This window comes from Chelmon rostratus, chromosome 17, assembly GCF_017976325.1.
Source record: "Chelmon rostratus isolate fCheRos1 chromosome 17, fCheRos1.pri, whole genome shotgun sequence".
Classification (NCBI taxonomy): Eukaryota; Metazoa; Chordata; class Actinopteri; order Chaetodontiformes; family Chaetodontidae; genus Chelmon; species Chelmon rostratus.
This window is the reverse complement of record NC_055674.1, coordinates 20,506,163-20,512,190: the sequence shown is the minus strand read 5'-3', so window position 1 is coordinate 20,512,190 and position 6,028 is coordinate 20,506,163.

Here is a 6,028-nt window from a genome sequence, read left to right as displayed (position 1 = left end):
TTCTGCTAGGTGTCTGTCTGCCATACTGATATTAAAGTTCATCATTTACATTTTAATACTATTGAAGTGGCTATTATCTGTATTTTGTAATGATAATGTACCAATGACAGTGTGAACACAATTATTTACAGACATTACCTATAGTTCTCCTCTGCTTTACAAAGCTTTAAAGCAATTTTCAGCTCATCGTCTAGCTGTCCTGCCCACAACTTCACTGCTCTGGTTCAGTCTCACAGCAGAGCTTTGATAAAACCACTCAACACAACCTGCTCGGCACCAAACAGCACAGCCAGCTGGTGAATATAATGCAGCATTTAGCAGCTAAAGAGCAAATATTTCCCTCGGGAGGTGGTGGAGGAGACCAAAAAAAGAGCTAAAAGTGAGTATGGATATTGAAATTATTGCAGGTTTAAGTCTGTGATTAAAAGTAGCTTAATTTCAACAAATCACATTAATTTCACTAGAGTCAAAAGCTGGCAGCTACTAAAATCTGCTAAACTAGTTAGCCTTTAGCAGGGATTTAGCTGGTGTTTTCCTTCATCATGACTGGATTTAGCTCCTGCCTCATCTAGTCACGTGGAGCAACAAACTGAACTACAAAGAGGTCAGTTCATTATAACAGACATTACAGACAGCAGGAGAACAAGGATATTTAGTTTTAGTTAACGACGGCTTGTACATGCCACAGATTACCAAAGCACAGCGCAGTTACTGAAGCATGTAGCAATATAGAGCAGGAATGCATCAACCACGCAGCCAAAGTGCAGCTTGCTTTGTAGCTGGACTTAGAAGTTACTGCAACTTTAAAAAGCAGTTTTCATTTCATTTCTAAGACGTATTAATTTTTCATGTAGTAAAACATATGTCAAAAAGTCAAATTCAGGTCTTAGCTAGACTTCGACCAAATGTATGGTGCATGGGTTTTGCCTTTCTAGAGCACAGATGACAGGAGTGAGGAGGAGGAAGACAGGAGGGGGGAGAACAAAGGGAAGAGGTGAAGAGAAACAAGCTGAAATCAGAGCTTGCTTGTGTATGTGGGAATGGTGACTTGAAGACGTTGCCTTGGCTCATTATGTTTCTGTTTTGACAGAGAGCAAGCGGTAGAGAGACACCGAGAGAGAGCCGGAGAGAGAGTCCACATGGTAATGTTTAGGAGAAGTCTGTCAAATCAAGCCTGAGGAGGAGGAAGAGGAGGAGCAGCAGGGGGGGAGAGGAGAGGAGAGGAGAGGAGAGCCAGGTTGGCAGGGGGTTGGGTTACGTTTCTGTGTTTTCTCTCTCACTGAGGCACAGAGGGACGATCAAATGTTGGGTCAAAGGTCAACCCCCACCTCCCCCCACCCGCTGCCAGACACAGTGTAACAGGTCCCAGTTGTGTGTGTATGACAGAGTGGGAGACAGAGGGAAACAGAGGTGAAATAGAAACTCTGCAGGGCTGGTTATGGTTTCTCCATGATTCTCTCTTTCCTTTCAACCAGTGGCTAGACTCTATGAGGGGGAGTATTTCTGTATGTCTTGTGGCTTTATGAGCCCATAAAAATGATTATATCATAGTGGGCCTAATCACCAAAGACTCCATATCTCTTCTTGTATGCCCTATATGTAATAAATCCACTCTTTAAGCCCTTCTTTCAATTGGTCTTGTCTGATTGAAATAAAAGGAGGCTGTGTTTTTCAACATTTTTTAAAGTGTCAGGGATATCCTGATCAAGCTTTTTTTAGCCCTCATCCAAGTCCTTGGATTCGGAGTCCAATCTGTTACTTACATTCACCGAAGTGTTAATTACATATGTACCTGACATATCTGTCACTCTAAAACTCAACTGATCTGCTTCATCAGGACTGTGTGGGTGTGGTGTGATCAGATTTGATTGACAGTGACCAAACAACCCACCATCTTTAATCAGATTTTATTTGAAAGGGTTCTGAATCCTGATTGGTGAACAGAGATGTGGGACAGCAACGTTCCTACAGAGCCCTCCCACTTCAAACCAGTGAGAAAACACAAAAAATACAGGAAATCTCTCGTGCGTAGGATCACATCACTGATAGGAAGAACCTGATGGAGAAAATGTGTTTTTCAGGGCTTTTAAAGCTGTCTTCATAGTGTGGAGTCATGATCCAATAATTCAGTTCAAGAAATAGATCCATGACTTATCAAGTGGTTTTTGATGCTGTGAGACAGCATTTTACAAGTCTTTTCTGCTGTGTTAAAGTTACTCTGATCGTCTGAATGTAGGACAACACACACTACAGCCAATCAGGATCAGTCCATGGTCAGACTCCTCTACAGTCACAGAATACGGTGTGACGCAGCCATGTTTGTTTTGCTAATGTTAGCCTCGTAGCTGCTGGCAGTTCAGCTGGAGATTGCCATCTGTTTCTCCCTCTGTGCGATGAATATGTGTTGTCTTGTTTGTGCTGTGTGAACGTGTGTTCCTGTATTTGGCTTATGACAGATTGTTTAAACCGCATGTGAGTGCACCACACTGACTGTCTTCTGATATACAGTGTATCTATATATCTACAGATACATATATAGATAGATAGACCTACCAGTTCTTTTTGCCAGACGAAGGTTTAGGAGAGGAGAAGAGGGAAGTGAACGAGTGAAGCCCTCCATCATCCTGACCTCTGACCCCTCTGAATCGATGCTACTGCCACCTGTTGAAAGAGAGGTATAATCACTGCAAGAGGTCGCTGCATGAAATCATGGACACCACCAGAAGAACATACCTGCAACCTGCCACCTGACAGAGACACATTTTCTCCATAAAATTAACATGTATGGAGCTACTGACAGGACTGGATCTGCACAATGAGACCAGAGGCAACCCAGAACAGAACACAGGACATATAATAACACATGCAGCGACACATAGGGGTACTGACCGCTGTTGTTCTTGCGGCTTTTGCCTCCCAGCAGCATCTTCAGGCTGTTTCGGAACATGATTGCTCACGACGACCAGTCACACACACACACACACACACACACAGGCTTCTTACCAACAACCCCTAGGGAGAGAGAGAGAGAGAGAGAGTCAGTGAACTGTTAGAGTTTATAATTTCCTATCACATTCATGAGGGTGTACCAGCGCTGCCATTATAACCTGACATTATAACCTCACCCTGCTCATACGCTCATGCCAACGCTGTTCAAGACCGTAATCTCATCCTTAGTGTGTTATATTTTTAGTATTTTTGATTTCACTAAGACTTAATGTCCTGGTATGGGCTAATTAATGCAGAAGAAGAAGAGAAGAATTAGTTCTCCTGGAAAAATCCTCCTTGCTGCACCAAATCTAACTATGTAGCCATTTTCTCTAAATCGTCATTCTCTTATCACAAATGTCTCTGATTGCACTTGGTGTGGTACATAATATCTAACAGGGCCAAGACCAAACCCAACACTGGGTTTGTTGGTAGTATGAAGTTGCCTACTGTAGCTATGAACCCTGCATTTTGTTTTACATCAAGGACCAGATTTTGCTGAGTCATGCATGTTTGATTAAATATCTGCATAATGCTAAGAGTCCTCTAACCTTGGAGCCATGCAATCTGTCTGCTGGTAGCTTTAAATTTAATACACAGACATGAAAGTGGTATCAATTCTCATCTAACCCTTGGCAAGAAACCACATATCCCAAGATGTCAAACTATACTTTACAGTAATCGTTGAAGCTGTACTACAAAATGTCAAACTATACTTTACAGTATTGATTGAAGCTGTACTACAGGGGTGAAGTTCATTTGTGGAAAGTTCAACCTTGATGGACTTCGAGCTGTGAATTTGCACTGAAGACCAGTAGCAAACTGTCTGTCCTGACATCCAGAGAGTCCACAACAAACAGGACGTTAACACAGCTTATTAGCTTTTCATTTCATTAGCATTTTTATTAAACCTCCTCTGTTGGGGTATTAACTGCTCCAGAAAAGCAGCGTGGTTTGGAAACAGTTACAGGACAAGAGTTAATGGTATAAATACGTCTTTTGAATTAAGTGTTTGAAATCACTGTCCTGCTAACGGCCAAACAAACAAGCTTTCTAAGCGACAGTTAGCTAGCAGCTAGAAGCTCATTAGCTCACTAAGAGCTTTCCTGCCGCTCTTTAATAAAACTCATTATCGAATGAAATGATGTACAGTCCATACAACAAAATGTCAGGGGGGGTAAAATGTTCCAGTACACAGAAAACAGAGAGAAACTCAGAGAGGTATTGACTGACTACAGCTAGCATGTTGCTGGTTGGCTAGCATGCCAGGTGTTAGCTCCTCCTCCTGTTAGCTTCTACGACCGCACATGTGGCAAAGACGCACAGAGGAGTTTCACAGTGCAGCTTTCCGATGTGTAATTATTCTGTTTTTAAATTCAGCCCACGCTCTACCTTGATGGAAGAATCATCTGCGCTGCCTCCTCTGGCTCTTGCAGAAGCACAGTGTGTTTGTGAGTGTATCACCGTGCTCGTTTTAAACACATACTTTATGAGTGACCTGCAGTTCAGCAGCTGACTCTGCAGAATACCTCATTTGTCCGACTGGCAGTAGAATTATTACTCACACACACACGCACACACACACACACACACAAACACTCTCTCTCTCTCTCTTTTTTTTTTACTACAGTGTGACTTTTGAACACACCCAACTTGCTGGCTGGTAATGTTGTTGCTAAGCAACCGTCTGCTGTTGCTAAGCAATCCATTAATGAAAATGTGTATTAGAATATAACCCTTTTCACCTGCTGGTGTATGCTTCTGTGTGTGTGTGCGTGCTGTTTAAAGACGACAGGACTTCATATGTGGGTCGCTATAACAACACGGGACCAAAAGGTGATTTAATTAGAGAAACAGGGAGCCCATGTGACTCTTACAGGAAAAGCCTGAACACACCCCACCAACCTGACTTCAACTTAGCGACACAGACACTGTGGAGAAAAACTAAATCTGGTTCAAACCTCTGATTTTGTCATGCAACTATTTCATTTAGGCAGTGCAGTTATCCAAGACACACACACACACACACACACCCACAGTCATACATACATGAGGAAGTGTTTTTATTAAGTATCTGTCTGTAGCTGATGTTATATGCTGCTCTGTCTACCTGCTCCTCCAATTTTAGGCTGATTTTCACCTTTTTTTGTGTTTGGGTGTGTGTCTGTATGATGAGAATGAAACAATCAGAGATCAGAGTTAGAGCAGTGAACAGATGGCAGGGTTAATTAGTACAGACAGAGTCATCGGTTTCATTTTTAAAATGATTATTAATAATAAATGACAAAACTGTCTGTCATTGGGCATTTTGTTGTTGTAGTCACCATTTAGCTCTAGTTAAGTTCACAGTTAACGGCGCCTCCTCCACATAAATGCAGACACAGAGCAGCACCGTGACATCTGCAGACTTACTAACACACACAGAATATTATGTGTTGTTTAATGCAATATTGTTTGTTAGACAACAGCAAGAGGCCAGTCCCAAAGGCTTGCTAAATAATCTTTTTAGCGGTGTGTCAAAAAGAAATACTGGAAACTGTGAATTCTCGACATATTTAAAAAACACTGCAATTAATTGATTATCAAAATTGCTGCGGCTAAATTTACTGTCAGTTGACTGATTAATGGACTAATCTTTTCAGTATATACTGTCTATGATAGTCTATTTTCCCAGCCTCACTATATGTCATATATAGTGAATATATATATCACTTACACTTGGCGTGTTATCGACAAATTAATCTGTTGTGTCAACAGTTACCTCGCACGTGTTTGCCAGAAATTATTTGGGTATTCTCAAGTTAACGCTTGCTTAAAAAGTGGATTTGTGATACATATTTTAAATATAGAAGATAAATCACTTCTTTACTACAGAGTCGTGGACTAAGTTCAAGATGATCTGATCGTCAGTCTGTCTTTAAGAAGATCATAATGAGGATCTAATCTGGATTACAAGAGGGTACAGAGTGCTGCTATTACTTGTCAGTAAAGAAATCTGGTCACACAGCCACACTGTAAGAAGCTATAGGGACTCCCATTT